The sequence below is a fragment of the Bos javanicus genome, chromosome 17, assembly GCF_032452875.1.
Source record: "Bos javanicus breed banteng chromosome 17, ARS-OSU_banteng_1.0, whole genome shotgun sequence".
Classification (NCBI taxonomy): domain Eukaryota; kingdom Metazoa; phylum Chordata; class Mammalia; order Artiodactyla; family Bovidae; genus Bos; species Bos javanicus.
The window spans coordinates 65,930,664-65,954,043 of record NC_083884.1 but is presented as its reverse complement, the minus strand read 5'-3'; the positions used below and the strand labels follow the sequence as shown (position 1 = coordinate 65,954,043).

The 23,380-nt window shown below is 45.9% G+C and overlaps 1 long non-coding RNA gene across 1 annotated transcript; it reads left to right on the top strand.

Annotated features, from left to right (window-relative positions):
* The first annotated feature begins 18,637 nt into the window (after positions 1-18,637).
* On the top strand, positions 18,638-20,141 carry LOC133228474 (uncharacterized). Its single transcript, XR_009730211.1, has 2 exons — positions 18,638-19,142; positions 19,343-20,141. It is a non-coding gene; the product is annotated as an uncharacterized LOC133228474 (long non-coding RNA).
* The last annotated feature ends 3,239 nt before the right edge of the window (positions 20,142-23,380 follow it).

Here is a 23,380-nt window from a genome sequence, read left to right as displayed (position 1 = left end):
AAAAGAAATTTACATGGTTCCCAAGTCAAATCTACAAAACAAGGTATTTTTCAGATGTAACTGTTTTTTAAATGTGTCAGCAACTCTTCTCTGATGCCTTCTATTTTCTGGAAAATCTTACATTATATCTACTAAAAGAAAGGAATAATGCTAACTGTCATTCAGACCGTTGGAAATGATGGGGTATAATTTTTTTTCCTACAGAAAGAAAAACATTCAACCCCGCAACTTGGAAGCAGTTTTGTTTCTCCTAACAAGGGCCTGTCTGTCATTTTCCCACAGTTTTAAAGCCCCATTGCACAGCCTGAATGAAAACACAATGTCATCACGATTACTGAAATCAATTAAATGTCAAGGTTTTTCCATTTGCATGCAGCTTCCTTTGGACAAGAAGGCTTTTCAGAAAACCCCTATTCCCTTTGGAATTTTTTTCCCCTTGAAGCTTTCATAATTAATGTGACAACACAAACCCAGCCGTGGCTGTAACTTCCTCTCACAGACACACAAACAGAACGTACCAGGCACCCAGGAGTGACGCTGGTTGTCCTGTAGGACTGGACAGCCCGGCTAGGAGACTTGCCTGCATCCCTGACGCTGACCGCATCCCTCTCTCTTCCCTCATCACTAGCTTCCTGTCTGCTCATGGACTCTGCAGTTCAGGGTCTCGGGGATCTAGCCTCCCTCTTCTTCCTCCCCATCCAAGGGAGGGAAGTGGAGCTTGGCAAGGTTCAGGTTTTTCTTAAGGAGGTAATAATTTGTCCTCTTTCTTGTCAGAAAGGCTATAAAGATGAGAGGGCAGCCAAAGAGCATTTCTTGTGTGTTTCTAAAACACAGAAGGTAACAACACAGAGGACGTGCGCTTTTCTCAACAGCTGAATTACCCTCCGGGAAGTCTTGGTTTTGTCAGCCAGATACTTCAGTGAGTTCCTTGGGCTAGGGTTGGGAGCAGGTTGGAGGGGCAGATGATGGCTGTTTTTTATTACTGCTATTTGTTTTGTATAGAGTGCAGAACATCACTGTGGGACGAGACTGGAATTACTAAAGAGGTGGGAGGAGCTGAAGGGAGAGGGGGCAGAGGAAAGATGAGACAAGTATCTTTAGCACAGAGGTCCTATGGGGATGAATGATGAAGAATCTTAAGGTTTTGCGTTTTCACATGCCACATAAATTCCTTCCCCAGCATTCTCCTAGCAACTTGAGCAAAATATTCATTGCTCATTAACATAGTGTGCAGTTAGACCTTGGTTGGTTTTTTAAAGATTGAACATAAGTGGTGAGTTGGCTTAAAGATGGGCTCACCAAGAAAGCAGGGCTCCCCATTAGGACCTGCTCGTATTTAAACTGCAGGCGTGATGCTTGATGTAACAGCTAGATTGCTTTTAGTTGTAAGAAACAAAACCTCAGCTTAAAATGACATGGCAAATAGAAGAAATTTGTTGATTCATACGAATGAAAATGGTCAACTGGTTGTAGGAACAGCTTGATCAGGGTGCTGACTTCACTTCTCTCTAACTGTCTTGATTCTGCCTTCTCTCACATGATGGCTTAGTTCTCAGACTCACTTTCATTACAATGACAAAAATGAGAAAGTTCCACATGTTACGTCTTCCTGAAGAAGAGAGGGTTTCTATTTCACAACCACCAAATAAAATTTTGGGATTGATTCTAACTGAAGCCACTTGGGTCGCATGCCCACCTCTGAACCAATCATAGTTCAGTTCAGTTCAGTCGCTCAGTAGTGTCTGACTCTTTGCGACCCCATGAATTGCAGCACGCCAGGCCTCCCTGTCCATCACCAACTCCTGGAGTTCACTCAAACTCACGTCCATCGAGTCGGTGATGCCATCCAGCCATCTCATCCTCTGCCCCCAATCCCTCCCAGCATCAGAGTCTTTTCCAATGAGTCAACTCTTCGCATGAGGTGGCCAAAGTACTGGAGTTTCAGCTTTAGCATCATTCCTCCCAAAGAACACCCAGGACCGATCTCAATGGAAATATAATACCATGTTCTCAATGCTTAGACTGGGGTTGTGTGACCATCTCTGAAATAAGCATGTGCAAGAGTAGAATTTCTTTTTAAAAATTTAAAATTCCGCCCCCCAGGTTTATGGAGATACAAGTGATGTGTAATGTTATATATGTTTAGGGTGTACAATGAGGTGATCTGAAACACATAGACACTGTGAAATGTTTACCACAATAAGGTTAATTAATGCACCTTTCACCTCATATAATTATCCTTTTGTTTTTGTTGTGGTGAGAACATTAAACCTGGACTCGCAGGCATCTTTCAAGTATAAGGGGAAGTATTGTTAGTTACAGTCACCATGCCGGACCCTAGATCCCTGAAACTCGTTCACCTTATACCTGAGTGTCTGTATCCTAGGACCAACATCTCCCCATTTTCACCACCGCTAGCCCCCTGCCACCACCATTCTAGACAGTGGAATTATCTGATTGTATTAGGCCAGTTCGGAAGGGCTGGGGGCTTACCTCTGGAACTGGGAATGGAGTCACTAAATCCTAAATGACATGACTACCATGCATTACTTTGCTGACAAAGGCCCGTCTAGTCAAAGTTATGGTTTTTCCAGTAGTCATGCATGGATGTGAGAGTTGGACCATAAATAAGGTTGAGCACCGAAGAACTGATGCTTCAAACTGTGGCTGGAGTAAGACTCTCGAGAGTCCCTTGGACCGCAAGGAGATAGAATCAGTCAATCCTAAAAGAAATCAACCCTGAATGTTCACTGGAAGCTCTGATGCTGAAGCTGAAGCTCTAAAACATGGGCCATCTGATGCGAACAGCTGACTCATTAGAAAAGACCCTGATGCTGGGAAAGATTGAAGGCAGGAGAAGGGGACAACAGAGGATGAGATGGTTGGATGGCATCACAGACTCAATGAACATGGGTCTGAGCAAACTCCGGGAGATGGTGAAGGACAGGGAAGCCTGGTGTGCTGCAGTCCGTGGGGTCGCAAAGGGTCGGACACCACTGAGCAGCTGAATGAACGAACCCTGAAATCACATCGCCCTATGCCTTCAGGAAGCAGATGCACAGATGCTGCTAAGAGACGTCTCCCTGGGCAGAGATTTTCCACTGGATTTTATGTTTTTATTTTATTTTTTGAAGATTTTTTGATGTGGATCATTTTTAAAGTCTTAATTGAATTTGTTACAATATTGCTTCTGTTTTACATTTTGGTTTTCTGGCTGCGAGGCACGTGGGAATCTTAGCTCCCCAACGAGGGACTGAAGCCACACCCGCCACATTGGAAGGTGAAGTCCTAACCACTAGACCACTGGGGAAGTCTCTTTGGGTTTTAAAAAGTGCCTTTCTAGGTGTCATCAGAGTTGCACCTGGCAGCACTCAGGGCCCACCATGCACCTCTGCAATAATAATAATTAAAAAATAAAAAGTGCCTTTTGCTTTGGCCTTTCATCCTCCAACACAATAGTAAACTGCTCTGCTGTATCTCCAGTGAGCACAGGCATGCTCACAACTTTTCTTTGCTCAATATTTTTTTTCAAGGACTCCAAACACTGTCAAAAAGCTACTTGGGGATTTGGATGCGATTTAAAAACAGCTTTGGTGCTGGGCACACACTTAACAATATATTAATATATCTAGCTACCTTGTAACTTCTGCTTCTTTTTTCAGACAGGATGCCCAGGGGTTAGGGATTGGGGCTCTGGAGGTGGACTGCCTGATTCTGTACACTGGCTCCGACACACAGCAGAGGAGGACCTTGTGTAGTTGACTTGACTTTCCTGGGCCTCCGCTCCCCTCTCTGTAAGATGGGGGTGATATGATCATACATGCCACGGAGTGGCTGTGACGACCACGTGCTATGCTGAAGGACAAAGCTGGGTTCAGTGCCTGGCACATCGTCAACGCTCCACAAATGCAATAGTGATGATGATGATGATGGTGGTAAGTAATTGGCCTTGACTCCTGCTCTGTCCTTCTCAGTTATATGGAGTCTGACACCACAAAATGGGGCATTTTCCAGAGTTCACCTAAGAAAATCTAAAGGTCACATGTCCTACACATCAGCTCTTTGGCAAGAATTTATAGAACCACAGACGTTTAAGTCCAAGAGACACTCAAATCTGAAGTTGGCATTTGCCTAGCACTGTTATAAAAATAGATGTTCAAAAGGGAAACTGGAGAGAGTTGAACAAATGATTGTGGCCATTGAGGTATTAAAATATTCATATCAAATTATTAATAACAATAACGAATCATGTTGGTATTAAACTATTCAGCAGCTCCTCCCACAAAAGTTAGGTCAACCCTACAAGACAAAGAGGCAGCGGCAGCGTCAACAAGAAGGGACAGACAGCAGCTGCCGGACAGGAAGACACTGGAAGCCGTGCAACTGACTTAAAACGGACTCAAGTTTTCAGTGGAGCAATGTCTCTCTCCCTCCCCTTTTCAAACAGAAATCCAATTTTTAAAATATGTATTTGTGTTTGGCTGTGCTGGGTCATCGTTGCTTTGCTCGGGCTTTCTCTAGGTTCAGTGAGTAGGGGGCTACTCTTGCTTATGGTTCGTGGGCTTCTCTCTGCAGTGAGAAGCTCCTCTTGTTGTGGAGCAAGGGCTCAGTAGCTATGGCACATGGGCTTAGCTGCCCTGTGGCATGTGGGATAGTCCCAGACCAGGGATCAAACCCATGTCTCCTGCATTGGCAGGTGGATTCTTATCCACTGCACCGCCAGGGAAGTTCAAGAAATTCAATGAAAAAAAAAAAAAAAATCCTGGTTCACCTGGATTATCTTCCCCGTTTCTTGCTTTTCCTCCACTCACTGAAATGGAAGCTCGTCAAATCTGTGCTCCAACTACCACTGCGGTCACCAGGCACATTCCAGAAATGAAAACAGCATCTTGAAGAGGTATCTGTTCTTCCATGATTGTTGTGGCATTATCCACAGTAACCAAGCTACGGAACCAACCGAGGTGTGCATCAGTGGACGAATGGATAAAGAAATGTGACCCACGGTGGAACACATACACAATGGAATATGGTCCAGCCGTGAGAAATAAGGAAATCCTGCCATTTGTGACAACGTGGATGGAACTGGAGGGCACTACACTAAGTGAAATAAATCAGAGAGAGAAAGACAAATACTGCATGGCATCACTTATCTTAAAAAAATCGTCAGAGTCATAGAAACAAAGAGTAGAAAAGTGGTTGTCAGGACCCGGGCTGCAGGGGAACAGGAAGAGGTTGGTAAAAGAATACAAATTTTCAGCTGTAACATGACTAGAGTCTGAATAGCCAGTGTAACAATGACTAGAGTCTGAATAGCCAATATAGTTGGTAACACTATACTGTATGATTGAAATTTGCTGAGAGAGTACAACTTAAATGTTCCCACTAAAATAAAATAAAGCATGGAAGGTGATCGGAGTGTTAAAATTAACTAGATGGGAGGAATCTTTCACAATGTATATACACATATCCCAAACTCTCACGATGTGCAGTCCGTGGGGTTGCAAAGAGACGGACACGACTGAGCGACTAGGCACAGCACAGCACGCTGTAAATGTCTTACAGTTTTATTTGTCCACTGTACTTCATACACAGCTAAAGAGAAAGAACGAAAGCATACCCCACTGTGCTCAGCTTCTGTCCTATCACACAGCTTTAGTTTTTATGATCAGTACCTAAACCTCAGCTTTAACGAGACAAATCAGGTTCCAAAAATCTCCAGAGGATGCAGAAGCTTAGAGCAGCGATTTTTGAGATTTAAAAGCTACTCGAATCTTCCAGGCAGACATGTGGTGGAGGGAAGAACTAGTTAAAATGCAGATTCCTAGGCCCAATGCCAGAGATCCCCCAACCCTGGAGTGTGGCCTGAGAGTCTGCATGTTGCACTGCCTTCTTGAACAATTCCTTCTTGAATCAGGGATGGCTTGGATCGTTTAAGGACCTGGTCTGGACCCTCAGATGACTGGACCCTTTGTACTTGAAGATATACACAACAGACACCTAGCATTATTTATTTTGTGGACATATACTACAGAGTGTGTGTTATGGACTGGAAGTTCGTTATCATCTCAAAATTCATTTGTTGAAACCCCACCCCCAATGTGATGGTCTCTGGAGGGGTTTAGGTGAGGTCATGAGGGTGGGACCCCTGTGATGGGATTAGTGGCCTTAACGGAGGGGGAGGAGAGACCAGAGCACTCTCTGTCTCCACCCTGTGAGGACACAGAGGGACGGCGGTCACCTGCCAGCCCAGAAGAGAGCCCTTCTCAGGGAACTGACTCGGCCAGCACTTTGAGCTTGGACTCCCCTACCCCAGTATTGTGAGAAATAAGTTCCTGTTGCTTAAGCTCAGCCTATGGTATTTTTTTTTATGGCAGTCTGAACAGACTGAGCCAGTGTCTGAGTGTGTGGTCCAAAAAGAACCAAAGCCACACAAAACCTGCCACAGACTCAGTTCATCCATCCCGCAAAGACCAAGGTTGGAGACACCTGATTCTGTCAGAGATCATTTGCTGATGTTAAGTAAAATTCCTTCTCCTCTCTAACACGTACAGTTTCTACCACGTACAAATTTCAAAACTCATGAATAGGTTACAGTGCTGGAATTGCTAAGATAATTTGCATTTTATAGAGGAAAGCTTCCTTCGTTCAATATATTCAGGCTCTGGTGCTGATAATAAAGGCCTTAACTTTTCATATGAAAATCCTTCTAGGTAGAAAAATCAACAGAAGTCTGTTTGTCTGAAAGATGTTGGAGACATCTGTTTTCTTTTCTTTTTTTTTCTTCCTTTTTTGGCTGTACCCTGTGTCTTGTGGGATCTTAGTTTTCCAACAGGGACTGAACCCAGGCCCTCAGCAGTGAAAGGGTGGAGCTAGACGGTCGCAGATTTGGGTGCCTGCATTCCATAACTGTACCTGACGCCTCTTGGAACCCACCACAGATCTCCAGCCTCTGCCGTCCTGGGGACCCTTGACTGCAGGTTCCATTCCAGCCCCCACGACAGGGGTGACAGGCTCTGCCCACTGCCGCAGTCATAGCCCTACATCCCTGACTCAACTCCTTGCTGGACCTGAGTCCTGAGAGCCGTAGACTCACCCAACAGCCATTTATGAACAATTCGGATGTTCAATTATTGCCCTTTGCAGGGAATCTTTGACCGCTCTGGGTGGGGAGTGGATGTACCCATTTCTCCCCCATTCCTCCGTTCAGCTGGATGATTCTAAATCCACCAAGATGGCCCCATGTGATGGAGCAGCCAACAGAGCTTGATACGCAGAGGTGCCCAGGTAAGTATCCACCCTGTACTGCCTCTCCTTTCCTCCTCTTTTCTCTGGGATTGCACCCACTTATTAAGTAGTAACATATACTCTTTCCCATCTATTTAATAAGAGCATTTAACACAAATGGTATCCTCACTGACTGTGAATCTAGGATCCCATTTAAGAGTCTGGAGGGGGAAAGAGGGACAGTAGAGGAGAAAGCAGGCAGTGATGTGGAGCGGGCTTGCACCAATTTATAAGCACCGTTTATGCTCACCTCCTCCCAATCCATATTGATATGACATCATACCAACAGCCCAGAATGGGCCACAATGGGTGTATTTACACCGTGGAAATTGGCAAATGCTAAATCAGAACTTTTTTTTGCTAAACATTTACCAGCCCACCACTGGAAGGGGGCTAACATTAATTGAGGACCTCGTGTATACCAGGCACTTGGTGGAGACTATCTGCCTTTCTTTCCTAGTTTCACGACCACGTGACAAACTCTGTGAGGCTCAAAGAGATTCAGCAACTTGCTCAATGTCACCCTGCAGTTAGGAGAAGAAGTTGACTTTCCAACTCAAGACCAACTCAATCCAAACTCCTATCACCACACTTGCCTCTCTGAGTTTGGAAAAGTCAAACCTGATAAGAAGCCATAAATATAGCTGGCCACATCTCTGAAAGGTACTTTGGGGGCAGAGGAATGCTGGCTAGTAGAAATGCTAGCTCTTCCTCTGCCCAACAAAAATCTTGTGATATTCTCAATTCCCCGTAAGATTTTTCAGCTTATATCATCAATACAGAATTGACCTGTATTGACCCCTACTTTTTCCATTCCTCTCTCCTGGTGGCTTTGCATTACATGAACTGAGAGCCAAATTATTTGGAACCTTTGCCAAAGGTCAATTTAAGGGCCTTGCTTTGGGTGTGGAAGGCCAATAACATTATAAATTCACCACTGTGCTCAGCTGTTGGACAGATATATCATGAGCCAACTGGAGTACATTTCCATTCTACTTGACCAAAGGTAACCCTGTCTTTCCATCATGGGCATTACTATTGATGGAAGGTTCTACATAAGCTAATTCAGAGGCCATATAGGCAATTTTCTGTAAGCACACACCCCCTCTGTTCATTAACAGTTTATCTCTCCAAGGACTTTCCTTCTTTCTCCTTTTTAAGATATGTTTTGATTTTGTTGACCAGTTTTAAAGCCTTTATTGAGTCTGTTACAATATTGCTTCTGTGTTATGTTTTGTTTCTTTGGCTGCGTGGGGTCGTAGCTCCCCACCCAGGGCCTGACCCCACACCTCCTGGACTGGGATGTGAAGTCTTAACCACTGGACCTCTCGGGAGGGCCCCTTTCTCCTTCCAGAGGGAATAGCTCTCAACTGGGTCTGAGACAGCAACCCAGCAGAAAACAGATCACGAGGTCCCTTATCCAAGATGCTTCGAGTAAAAGCAACATCTCCTGATGGAGATAAACTGAGTGCCCAGGACAGTGATTTTAAATAAACGGTTCCTGCAATGTTAAGATAGCTCATGCCTCTGCCACTTACTCAAGATTGAATCAAGCTGACCTTATTGGTTTTCCTGTGACCACAAGGATGCCCTTCTCATTCCACACATGACTGACTTTTTCATCTACAACCAACATTCAGTGACTTTCGGGTGGTAAGTGTTCAGTAACAAGTCAGGCTCTGTCTAGAAGGGTATCTCTGAACCTTTAGCTGGATTCCCTGCCCTTTAAATTAAATGCTGTTAGGCTCAGTGAGCCCCAATTAAGTACCTGTGGGAAGAAGTCCACACCATCTAGATTCTCTCCCAGCTAATGTGGTTGGAGGCCTCACCGGCAGCTTTCAGTCTTTGGGTCAGAGCATCTTAGGGAGAAGTAGAATCCAGCTCCTTGTAACCAGCATGGAAATATTCAAAGAGGAACATTTCAGCTTGAAGGGTGTGTGGCCGGCGATTGAGAAGATCCATGTGCAGCCTAAAGTGAGAGATTGAACACCAGGGGTCTACATGACTTTTGACCTGGACTTGCTGTGGCAACGTAACCAAGTCACTTCCATCCTGACCTGGATCTCGTATTTTCTACCCATGAAATATGGGGGACTGGTGTAAATAGGGGCAGGAAAATCTAGTGATCCAGAGGCAAAGCAGGTAAAGTAAGTGAGTTCAGAGAGCTGAACTCAGAAAACAAGACCTCAGAGAAACCAGAGAGCATATGCTCCACCTAAAAGAAGACTGGAAACATCATCAGTAATGCAAACAGTAGTAATTATCGCGATTGAATACTTATTCCAGGCACTATCCTAAACACTTTACATGTCCTAACTCATGCATTTCTCATCACACTCCTATGAGATAAGTTCCCATTTTACAAATGAGGAAAGTGAGACACAGAGATGTCCAGTAACTTCCCAGAGTCACACGGCTAACAAGCGAAAGAAAACCCTCATGGTCAGTTTCAACCTCTGGACTAGGTGATCTCTACCATCCTTCCAGTCCTAACCATCGATGTCTCTATGGAAAGCAAGGTCTGCATACAGTAGCTGCCCAGTAAAGACTGGATAGATCAGGGAATTTCCTGGAGGTCCTGTGGTTAGGACTCTGAGCTGTCATGGCCTAGGGCCTCGGTTAGATCCCTGGTTGGAGACCTGCGATCCCATAAGCTCCATGCCGCAGCCAAAAAAAAAAAGATTGGTCAGTTCAATATCTAGAAGTGAAACTCTAGGTAACAAGTAGCATTTATTGAGTTATTTGCCAGACTCCATGTTAAACACCTTGGCAAGCTATGGCCCCCACCTCCTGTTTCTATGGGAACAGAGCCCTGGGCATCGTTTATGTTTATGGCTGTTTTCCTGCCACAGGAGTAGAACTGAGTAGTTAAGAGACCCATGGCCTGGCTCTCTATGGAAAAGGTTTGCTCACCCCAGGACAGGAAATACAAAGGGACAGGGAAGCAGGAAGAGCCAGTGAAAAGTAATGGACACAACAGGGCATGTGGAGGCTTGAGCAGGGTTGAAGGGCAGCAGTAGTTGGCAAGCGGCATTTTTGTGTTTTGCTGTTTTGTTTGCTTTTGTTGCACTGCGTGTGGGATCTTAGTTCCCCAACCAGGGATCAATCCTACACCCACTGCAGCGGACGCTGGGAGTCCTAATCACTGGCCCACCAGGGAAGTCAACTGGCATCTTTGCTAAGTGGGTAGGTAAAAGGAAAAGGGGTTCAAAATGTGAGCAAAAACTCAGCTCAGGGAAGAAAACTTCAGCTGTAGAGGAAAAGCAAGCCGGGGAACAGTTATTCTGGGCACTAGATGGCATTTCTAAAAGGCGAGAGATTGGATCAGATCCTGGGCTGATTTTGAAGGGGCGCTGTTGCTGTTTACGCAGCTAATCAATGCTTCATTCACTTGCAGAAGTTGCCCAGCGGTGGAACAGACTGCCGTTCAAGGGAGGGAGACTGGATTTCAGATGCGGGGATGCTTTTCTTTCATTCGCCCTTCCCCTCCCTCAGACGTTTATCAAACACGCACTGTGGATCTGGCATCAGACACACCACTGATGGGGGCAAGAGTCAGGGCGGAGCATGTTAAGAACAACAGGGCACACAGAAGGGAGAAGGGGAAATGAGAAAGAGAGAGATACAAACAGAGGCAGAGGGAAAACGAGCAGCGAGGGAGACGTACAGACATCTAGAAAGAAGAGATCAAGTCAGAAAATGAAAAGGAAGCACCGAGAGGTTTGAGCCGTGCGCTTTGGGGGTGAATAACGACCTTTCACAGTTCCTCTTTGCCCTGGTGGCCAGCCGCTACTCACAGATCTTAAGCCACTCCAAATCCTTAAGCATTCAGACGCCATGGTCTGCTTGGTTCTAAATGGAGGATGGGGAGGAATGCATCTCTGACTTGCCAGTGGGAGTCCACAACACCTTGCCTGATGGGATGGGTAAAATTAAACCTGGAAAAATAACTGGCCCAGAAGCAAAAAAGTGTCCCACTGTGGGCATTCGGGAAAAGAATTAAAGGAGCTTAGTAGTCAGAGGAGATAAAATTTACAGCCAGAGAATAGTGTAAAGTGGTGTCAAATCACAGACTGTCAGAGCTGGGAGGAACCAGATGATGGTGGTGATCATGGCAGCAGACTAACATTTCTTGGTTTAACATGTTCCAGGCCCTGTTCTAGTTCTGTTACCAGCCTCATCTGTGAATCCTCCCAACAATCTCTGGAGACATGGCCTCCATTTCTCAGAAGAGAAAATGGAGACTGCAAAAGCAAAGCCACTTGCCCAAGTTCAAAGCTAGGGTGGAGCTGGGACTGGCACCCACCTCTCTGAGCCCTGAGCCCACGAAACCCATGATTCTCTAGGTATGGACCCTGGACCATCAGCAGCACCACAGCAGTGACTATCTAAAATGCAGATTCCTGGGCCTCGCCTAGATTCACTGGATGGGAATCTCCAGGGCAGGGGAGCCTCAGATCTGCACTGTGAACCACGTCGTTTCTACAGTCGCTGCAGCTTGCGAATCACCATACGAGACTCAGGTTCCAATCCAGTTCTTAAACTGCTCCACCCACAGCCCTCCAAAAGGGTCTATGGCCTGCAGGTAGTAAACAGAAATATGGGTCAATACGTGCTCACTCCTTTTCCTCTCCCCTTTTGGGTGGTGTAGAGTTTTCTCTCTGTCTGTGAGACTGTTTGATTCTGGCCAGTGGAACGGGAGCAGACGGGGTGATAAAACTGTGAGCTGTGTTTGTGTAGTGTGGCTTGTCTCTTGAGCACCTGCCATCAGCACGAAAAGAATGCACTTCCCAGCCTTGTGGTTGCCAAGGGGAGGGCGAGTGAGGAAAGGACTGGGAGTTTGGGATTAGCAGAGGCAAACTACTCTTATGTAAAGGGTGGATAAACAAGGTCCTATTGCATCGCATAGGGAACTGCATTCAGTATTCTATAATAACCCACAATGGAAAAGAATATGAAAAACTATACTTATACACATAACTGAATCACTTTGCTGTACACCTGAAACTCACACAACACTGGAAATCAACTTCAATTTTTTTAAAAAAAAGTGCTTCCCAAAGCAGTTGCCCCAGAGCTCCAGAATCAGACACATGGAGCACAGGTGAACTATTCCAAAGCTAGAGTCAAACACAGCCAACCCATACTCTGAAACTAAAACACTCAAGCCACCCTGTACACATGCCAACCACGTGAGTGAGAAAAATAAGTCCTTGTTGTCAGCCACTGAGTGTGGGGATGATTTGTTATGGAGCATCAGCTGACTAAGACACCTAAAATTAAGTACCCTAAATTGTATGCTCATCTTCATTATATGTCCACTTTTGTGGGGAGATTTTTGTGGATTTCATGGTGGCTCAGATGGTAAAGAATCTGCCTGCAAAGCAGGAGACCCGGGTTTGTTCCCTGGGTCAGGTAGATCCTCTGGAGAAGGGAATGGCTATGCACTTCAGTATTCTTGCCTGGAGAACTCCGTGGACAGGAGTCTGGCAGGCTATAGTGTGCGGAGTCACAAAGAGCTGGACTCAACTGGGTGACTAAAACTTTCACTTTCTGGAGAGAGGGTACGTATACCTTCTGGCAAATTCTCAAAGAGACCAGGGACCCCCAAAATACTGAGCCACAGATGTACTTGAAAATTCTCTGCATTCTCAATGGAACCTGAGGCTCTGGGACTGCAGCTGAATGAATCTCCCCTGTCCCTCCCTGCCTCTTAGAATGAAAATGTTTATTTAAGCCTTAAACTTTAAGGGGTCGAGATTGAATATGCTATGGGAGTTTCAAGAAGAGGGCCTGGGTGATGATCTTAAGACTCATTTTCAAATCCTGGAACTCTTAAGTATTACAAGATATGAAATAAATAAGCAGAAGAAAAAAAGCAGCGGGAGAAAAGGACATGGAGTCGTTTTATAAGGTTTTCCTCCTCTGGTACCTTACAACTTCCATTTATCACCCCAATGGAAAGACATTTCTCTCCACCACCATGAAATAAACATAAACAACGCAATGTTTGGCCAGATGTGAAAAATGAAAAACAGCAGGCCTCAGGCTGCGTTGGCTTCTATATAAATAAATATACAGAATCTATATTCAACACCTCGATTGGGAAAATGATGCTCGCATGTCACAGGACATTAATTTTTTAAAAAACCGTTAGGCAATATTTTTAGGAATTTGTGAAGACACAATTGACGTTGCTTTTGGCCCGCAGGTTGTGAAGTAACAGCTCCAAGGACCCTTGGTAGGCAGCAGCAAGGCCCCCTAGGAGGATGTGAAATGAGCCAGCTAAGATTTCATTTGTTTGACGTCACTGCTCATATATTATCCTGAGCTGGAGGCCAAACAAGCCAATCTGGGAACCATCCATTTTCCCCGTGTTGGCCGCATCCCCTTGGCTGTTATCGGCTGAGTATTTCCACACGGATGGTTGGGTTCTGCCCAGTCAGGCAGACGCAACTGGACTTGAATGGGGTCCAGCTGGCAGGATTTCTGACTGCCTGATGCTTTCAAGGAGAGCAGAATTCAAATGGTGACTCCTGAACTGATAGGAGGGGAGGGGAAAAGGGCAGATGTATTTGCATCTGTAAACCAGGGCTACACCGGGATTGGAGAAGGGCCTTCATGGGTAGTGCCGAAGGGATTAGAAGGGCTCCTCCTCCTGCTCAGCCCCCCAGGACAGAATACTCTCTGTCCTTTTGGGTTTTAGTACAGTTTTTTTTTTGGTCATTATTATCAAATAGCCTGGGTTTGGATCCCAGATACACCACTTTTTGCTGTGCACCCATATTGGGCATTACTTGACCTCTCTGTGCTTCTGGAACTTTCTTGCAGAGTGAGGACAATACGCCTTGACAATTAAATGAGCTTGGGAGGTGCGCAGCACAGTGTGGTGGTTAAGAACGCGGGCTCTACAGCTTCTGGTTGGGTTTGAATCCCAGGTCTACCACTCACTCGCTGTGCAGCCTAGGGCAACTTATGTAACCTCTCTGTGCTTCAGTTTCCTCTTAGGTGATAACAGTCCTTACCCTGGAGGCTTGTAAGGTAAGCCTCAGAGGCTAGCCCTGCATGCTCCGCTCGTCCTTAGACGTCTGGCTCCTGTTACACTCACCTCCCTCGGCTAGACTCCTGTGATGCACAAAGACCAGGTCTGTTCACCCCCCTGCGGGCTTGCCTTCAGCACACCAGTGAGACTTTCTTCCGGCGGGTTTCCCTCAACAGTCTGAAGCTGGACCTCTCTAGAGGATGGAGCCAGGAGGTATGCAGAGAGGATGGGTAAGATGGTCCATTTACTGAGCGAAGTAAAGAGCGGTCTGGAGGGAAGACAGTGAGGAGATGAGCTTTTCTAGCTTGGAGGAGAGCACTGCAAGATACTATTTTTTTTATTCTGGCTTAAGATATAGCATACAGTAAGCATTGAATAAGTGTAGGATGATGGAAGGGGTGGATGAATAGATGGGTGGATGGATGGATGAATGAATGGATGGATGACGGAGGCATGGATGGGTGGGTGGATGAGACAGACGGATGGATGGATGCATGGCTGGCTGGCTGAATGAATGATATATACTGTATTAATAGTATCCATAGTTAGTGAAGACTCCACAGGCTAAAGCTACGCCCCGACAATGCTATCCTAACTTCAGATACCAGCTGCAAAGTTAGGGATCCCCAGGCCACCTCATTTCTGACCAACTGACTACAAAGGTAGGATCCCCAGTGTGCATGCATGCTAAGTCACTTCAGTCGTGTCTAACTCTTTGAAACCCCATGGACTGCAGCCCACCAGGCTCCTCTGTCCATGGGATTCTCCAGGCAAGAATACTGGAGTGGCTTGCCACGCCCTCCTCCAGGGGATCTTCCCGATCCAGGGATTGAACCCGCATCTCCTGTGGCTCCTGCACTGCAGGCAGATTCTTGACCACTGAGCCACCAGGGAAGCCAGGGGACCCCACTACCTCCCTCAAATATGGTAATTCACTGGAACTCAGGAAAGTGCTGTGCTTACGACTACAGTCTCGTCATTAAGGATATAAATTTGGACCAGTCAAATGAAGACACACGTATGATGTGAGGGGCCGAACTGTGTGCCCCTCGAATTCCTACACTGAAGCTCTAACCCTCCAGAACCTCAGGGCGGGACCATGTTTGGAGACAGCACCTTTGAAGAGGTGGTTACGGGAAAACGAGGCCCGAAGGCACGCTGATGTGCTTGCCAACCAGGAAGCCCACCCCAGCCTCCAAGCCCAGCTTTCACCGGGGGTCTGTTAGTAGGCACGGTTGACTGAATCATCAGGCTGATCTCACCTGGCTCAGAGCCTCAGTGCTCTAACCCAGTGGTCGGCCTTTCCAGCCTGGCCAGACCCCCCTCACTGCCCTCCGCCGAAACTATGCGGGGCCCATCCTGAACCACCTCATTAGCGTGAGTGCTCAGGCTGCTCCTGGGGGCCCACCAGGGTTAACAAAGAGTCTCATCACTTGGGACGTTCCAAGAGTTTAGAGGCTCTGCCTCAGGAACCAGGGATGAGAAACAGCCACATTCTTTATTTTACAACATACAAATATATGTGCATGATATACATGTTATATATATGGGTGTTCTATTTAATGCATTTAATTGTTCTAATTATATAGTGTATTATATATATATGAAATATATGTTCTTTTTTGTAGACATGTACACACTCCTACATATAAAATAGACAACTAATAAGGACACGCTGTATAGCTCAGGGAACTTTACACAATACTCTGTAACAGAATCTAAAAAAGAGTAGACACATGTGTATGTATAACTGATTCACTTTGTTGTAACCCGAAACTAACACAATGTTGAAAATCAACTGTACTTCAATTCAGAAAGGCAAAACCGTGTTCAGCAAGATTACATCTATGAAGCGCCCAGCACGATCCCTGGCACAGGCGGGCACACAACAGGTGTTAAGGACGGGGCTGTGTCCAGACCTTGAACACACGAGAGGTCAACAAACTTTAATTCTCACCACATCTACTCTTCTGGCTACAAGATGGGGAAAGACATAAGCAGGAAAAGATGCAATTTTTCTTTTCAAAAAGCTCACAGCTTTGACCGTGACCAAAGAAAGACCATGAGAACAAAAAGCCATCAAGAGAAAGCATCTATAATTGCATGAGTCAGGGTGCTCCCCGTGGAGAAAGACATACCAACTAAATCAGCTTTTTAAAATGCATTCCTTCACTATGGAGAACAGAATGGAGGTTCCTTTAAAAACTAAAAATAGAGCTACCGAATGACCCTGCAATCCCACAAGGATATACGCACTCCAATGTTCACTGCAGTACCTTTTACAATAGCCAAGACATGGAAGCAACCTAAATGCCCACTGACAGAGGAATGGATAAAGAGGACGTGGTGCATACATACAATGGAATACGATTCAGCCAGTAAAAAGAATAAAATAATGCCATTTGCAGCAGACATCCCTTATACGTGGAATCCAGAAAGAAATGATACAAACGAACTTACAAAACAGAAGGAGACTCACAGACTTAGAGAAGGAACTTAACAGTTGTTGTGGGGAAGCCTGGGGATGTATTCTGGGGATGGTTAGGGAGTTTGGGATGGACATGTACACTCTGCTATACTCAAAATGGATAACCAACAAGAACCGACTGTACAGCACATGGAACTCTGCTCAGTGTTGTGTAACAGCCCGGAAGGGAGAGGAGTTTAGGGGAAAATGGGTACATGTATATGTATGTCTGAGAACCTTTGGTGTTCACTTGAAACCATCATAACGTTGCTAATCAGCTATACTCTGATATAAAATAAAAAGTTTTTTTTTAATGCATACCTTGGTCCATAAAAGGCAAAAATCCATTTTTATTTTAAACTGTCAGTGTAGTGGTTAAGAATGTGAGACACAGAACATCTTCAGGTCTGGTTTGATCAGGGGTTATCAACACTATTAAGCCAGCATCTTTCAACAACAAATGATTTGTCGTGTTTGTTGCCTTTACAATTCTGACATAAAATTCACAGCTAACATAATCCACCTATCACATAGTTTAATAGAAAACCACCATTGTGTCATTTTACTGTGTTTGTTACATTTTGGGAAACTGGTTGGGGATTTGGGGTTGACACTTAATGCATTCCCTGGTAGCTCAGATAGTAAAGAATCAGTCTGTAATGCAGGAGACCCAAGTTTGATCCCTGGTATGGACTCGTTGGAAAAGACTCTGATGCTGGGAGGGATTGGGGGCAAGAGGAGAAGGGGACGACAGAGGATGAGATGGCTGGATGGCATCACCAACTCGATGGACGTGAGTCTGAGTGAACTTCGGGAGTTGGTGATTTACAGGGAGACCTGGCGTGCTGCGATTCATGGGGTCGCAAAGAGTCGGACACGACTGAGCGACTGATCTGATCTGATCTGATCTGATGGAAGATCCCCTGGAGAAGACAATGGCTACCCTCCCCAGTATTCTTGCCTGGAGAATTCCATGGACAGAGGAGCCTGGTGGTCCATGGGGTCACAAAAAGTTGGACACGACTGAACGACTAACATTTTCACTTTTTTCTTTTGTAATGGACTATAATTTTCCTATTTTAAAACAATGGAAACTAACACTTCTGCTTCTGGGAAGATCAAAGAGACGTACTTTTCCCCATACCTTCCACCAAGTACAACCAGAAACCCTGGATGTTACATGTGAAACAAACAGAAGACTCTGAAAGGTAAAGAGAAGAAGGAAGAGCAGCTAGGGCCCTCAGCACTCAGGGAAGGACATTAGGGAGTGGCTTTGAGGTAGCTGAGACCTGGGACCCTTTACTGCAGTGCCTGTTCCTGGACAAACTTCTCCTTGAGCAACAGAATACAAAGAAACTCCAAAGGACTAAAAATAACTGCACCCATTCCCAGTTGGTGTAACTAGGAACAGTAAGATACAAAAAAGGCCACAAACCAAATGCCATTTCTGAGGTGCCAGGGGCAAAAATCAGGTACTGCCCAAGATCCCTGCCCCCTGCAGAGGGCACCACTGAGGGGTGGGAAGACCACCTAAGCCAACCACCCAACCACCCCCACTCTCACCTTGTCTAAGGAGCCAGCTCGCCCTCCCGGGGAGCAACCAGGGCACCTATTTCTTGTTCTCGGCTCCCTCCTGCTTCAGCAGGAGCCGCAATAACGCTTTGCCTGAATGTCTCATCTGGCTTCTCATCAAGCTCTATTGATTAAAGAGTCCAAGAACCTGGGTTGCTAACAGCCTGAGATTTCTCTCGGCCTCATATATCCCAGAGTTGGAGCCGAGGAAGCTGGCAACCCCAAAATACCAAGTGCAGACAGAAGTAAAAAAAAAAAAAAAAAAAAAAACACCTAAAAAATCCTGCTCTTTGTAGACAAAGGGTCAGGAAAGAGACAGCCTCGCAGGACAGAAGACTTTTAGGCAATAATCGCTCTAATGTATCCAAACACAGGAACATCCGTAGCCCCAACACACTAGCAAAGACCAAGGGGGTGGGGAGCGTTAGACTTCCACTTCCTGAAGCTTCCTGAGGGGGCCCAACACTCCCACTGGGATGGGATCAGAGGGTCCAAAAAGCCAGGACTTTTCATCCCACCACCATTAATAAGCCCCTCCCTGGATACCCACTTCCGGTTGGCCATACTGAAGAGTCCCACCCACTCCCCGTGGCAGTGACGTCAGAGGAAGCCAAATGAAGAGTCAGGAATTTCGTCATTGCGCAGCGATAATGAGGCCATCACCCGCCGAGGCGAGTTACGGGAGCCATAACCCGCCTCCTAGGAGCTATAAGCACCCTCCTCTCCTCGGTGTCAACAGCGGGAGACCTGGGCTTCTCCCTCCTTTGGCAGAGCAAGGTCAGAACAAGCCAACTAAGGGGTTTCCCTGGCAACACAGTGGTTAGGACTCTGCGTTCCCAGTGTGAGGGGTACAGGCTCCATCTCTGGTTAGGGAACTAAGATCCCCTGTGCCACACAATGTAGCCAGGAAAAAAAAAAAAAAACAGCCAACTAAAACCAAAAGTTTAAATAAGATTCTGTCTCATAATTCTGTCCAGGTTTTACAGGCAAAAATCATTGTCATTGCAAGAGCCAGAAAGATCTCAAACTGAATGAAAAAAATAAGTAAAATAAAAACAATCCATAGATGTCAACACCAAGATGAGAGAGAACGTTAGAATTATCTCACAAAGATTTTAAAGAAACCATGATGAAAAGGCTTCAATGAGCAATTAGGAACACGCTTGGAACAAGTGAAAAAATAGAACCTCCTCAGCAAAGAAATGGGACGTCTCAGCAAAGAAACAGGACATAAGAACGGAAAACAGATGGACGTTTTAGAACTTAAAAGTAGAGTAACTGATATGAAAACCTCAGTGGATTGGTTAACAGCTGGAGGGACAGAGGGAAAGAAAATCAGTGAACTGAAATATAACATGATAGAAATGATCTGAACAACAAAAACACAATAGACTGGAAAGAACAGATTCCTGACCTATGGAGCTATAATAAGATATCTAATATTTGTGTCATCAGAGTCCAGGAGGAGAGGAGAGACCGAGGGCGAGTTTGAAAACGTACTCAAAAAAATAATAACGAAACTTCCCATACTTGTCAAAATACATACCCATCCAAATTCAAGAAGCTGAGTGAACCAAAGACACATCATGCTTGAATTTCTCAAAACTAAAAACAAGAAATTTGAGAGCAGCCAGAGAAAGCGTTTGTGAGATTCATGCATGTGGCATGTGAAGAGTTGTTTTACTCATCCTTGTTTGTATAGTATTCTGTCGCATGAAAACACAGTTTTTGACCCATTCTAGTATTGAGAATAAAGCTGCTGCAAACATCCTTAAACAGATCTTTGATGAACATATGTAGGCATTTCTGTCGGGTATATACGTTCAAATGTAATTGCTGGGTCATAGGGTAGGTGTAGGTGTTCAGCCTTAATAAAAAGTGCCAGGCTGTTTTCCAAAGAGTTCCAGTGGGTCCAGATCTTTACGACAACTAATGACGTTGGACGACTTTCTAAACTCCTGGCAGATGGGGGGGGGCGGGGGGCAGGGTGGGGGTCATACTGCCTGCACTGAGCATTCTCTGGCAAAGCATGTCACGAGGTCCTGGCTTGCTCCCTATTTTCCTCTCTCTTCCAAGCTCCTTCTGTGTTGGCTTCACCTTCAGATAGGTCCCCTATGTAGTGGTCAGATAGCTGGCAGCAGCTGGCAGAAAATGAGGCATTTGCCTCCCCTTCCCCAGTCCCTCCAGACTGAACTGAGGAATTAGTACCTCTTGATGTTCCTCACAGAATCCATCCATGAACCCATCAGTGATGGGGAGAGGTACCATACTCTGATTGGTCAGACCTTAGTCATATGCTTATCCTGGAATGGCAGCTGGGGTCAGCTCCACCTGAAGCTCTTGGAGGAGGAATGAGGAAGGCAGTTTCCAAGAGGAAAAACGTGGTGCTGATATGAGAAGACTTACTGGGTAGCAAGAATATCACATACCCACTACAAAGGTTATATGCTGAACTGTGGGATGTACGCAGAGTTCTCTAAGAGGCTGAAAATATGAAAGATTTCAGAATCAGGATCCAAACAGAAGTTAGGAAGCAAATCTTAGAAGATGACATTTATAAGGGATAAATATAAAGCTTTATTCTTAGGTCCTAAAATTGCACAAGTACAAGATGGATTTTGCAAGCGCTCCAGTGACTTAAACATACGGGGTTTTGTTCAGACCAAACTCAATGCAAGAGTGCACCGTCACGGACTTAAAAGCTAAAGGCTTTCAAGGCCACATTAACAGAAGTATAAGGTCTAAATGAGGGAGGTGACCAAGCATAATGAATTTTGTTCTGGTTCTCCTTAAGAACTGTGACAGACAGTAAAAGAGAGTATGCAGGCAGATGAAGGGAACTTAAAACCAGTCTTGTGAGATGTGGTTGAATAAAGTGCACTCTTGCTGAAAGGACAGAAGCTGGGACCTGGAGGGCAGGGAGACATGATCACCATCTTTAGAGCTGACACTTGTGAGCAAAGATCAGATATGTTCTGAAGGGCCAAAGGACGTAACCTTAGGGAATCTAGCCATTCCTATGAGGAGGAAGGTACTACCTGCTGTCTAACTAGATACTTCCTAGCTCTGGGTCAAGACTGACTGATCACATTTCAAGAACACCATAGCTTGGTCCTTCATACCAGAGGAGTGCTTGTACCAGCTGAGCTTTTCCCGAAACATATCTTGTAGAACTCTAGTGGAAGAAAAGGCAAATCTGCCCAGAAGACACTGGGCACTCAAGTCCTCCTCGCCCTTACAACATACAATGAGATCACTAAAGATAGCAACGGCATTCAGTCGAGGAGCCCTGAGCCATGTAGCTTTCATTAAGCCAGTGTTTTCCAAGTATATTTGAACAAAACTCTTCCTTTTCCTCGGAGAAGGCAATGGCACCCCACTCCAGTACTTTTGCCTGGAAAATCCCATAGACGGAGGAGCCTGGTGGGCTGCAGTCCATAGGGTCGCTAAGAGTCGGACACGACTGAGTGACTTCACTTTCACTTTTCACTTTCATGCATTGGAGAAGGAAATGGCAACCCGCTCCAGTGTTCTTGCCTGGAGAGTCCCAGGGATGGGGAAGCCTGGTGGGCTGCCGTCTCTGGGGTCGTTCAGAGTCGGACACGACTGAAGCGACTTAGCAACAGCAGCAGCAGCTTCCTTTTCCTCTTAGCAACATCTACCATCATCCTTTACGATGAATGCCCTGTGAAACTCAGTTTGAGAAACGCTGGACAACCTGGGGTTTAGAGCCCTAGCTAATCCAGAGCCCCATCGCTTGGTGAGATGGGCAAGATGAGTAAGGGCTGTGCACTCTGTGTCTCCCTCCCTCAGCCTCCCTCCCTGCCCCTACTCCCTGTCTGTCTGTTTCTGTCTCCTGCCAGCAGCAAAATTAAAAGCCCTACCCCACTGCCATATCCTAAAAACTTCTCAAACAAGGGTCACAGTTTACTAATAAGTAACAACGTAATGTGTCTTTGTTAGTGATTACTGTGTAACAAACCTCCCCCACCTCGGAAATCAATGCCTCAGAACAAGTGTATCTGATCAGCTAGATTGGCTGGTGTGAACTGGCCTCCACTGGGATGTTGTATCTCTGCTCCACTATCCTCCAGCAGGCTGCTGCTGCTGCTGCTAAGTCGCTTCAGTCGTGTCCAACTCTGTGCGACCCCATAGACGGCAGCCCACCAGGCTCCCCCGTCCCTGGGTTTCTCCAGGCAAGAACACTGGAGTGGGTTGCTATTTCCTTCTCCAATGCATGAAGGTCAAAAGGGAAAGTGAAGTCGCTCAGTCGTGTCCGACTCTTAGTGACCCCATGGACTGCAGCCTACCAGGCTCCTCCGTCCATGGGATTTTCCAGGCAAGAGTACTGGAGAGGGGTGCCATTGCCTGCTCCACTCTAGCAGGCTAGCTTGGGCTTATCCACATGGCAGCCAGGCAGGGTTCCAGAAGCATGAGAGGAAGCCTGCAGGATCTCTCGAGGCCTGGGGTCAGAACATGTGCACCATCACTTCTGCCCCATTCTGCTGGTCAAAGCAGGTCACAGAGGCAGCCCAGATTCAATGGGAATGGGAAAACAGACTCCACCTCTTATTGGGGCGGGGAGATTTCTAATGACAAAGGATGTGGGTACAGGGAGGCCATAATTGGGACATTAATGCAATCGTTCCACAGTCAACCCTGAAGGAGAAATTCCATCAGGTTCTTCCTTTGACTGCCATCCAATTCCTGGCCCCACAGTTAAAACCTTATCTACTCTTTTATCTTTCTAGTGCGCAAATATTTATTATGCAGGACCCACAAGTGGGGAGACGCCTGAGGGGACCTCCCAGGCACCAGGTGTTATTCTATTGTCAGAGATAAGGAAATAGTAAGCAGGGATCCTGCCCTGGAATCCAGCGAGAGAGTCATAAACACCACGAATAAATGTGATAAACACCACAAATGAGCAGCGTTCAAAACGGAGTGGCAGTGCAAAGGAGAGTGAGATGAACTCTGTTCAGGCCAAACAGAGGGAGAGATGTGTGAGCTGGGAT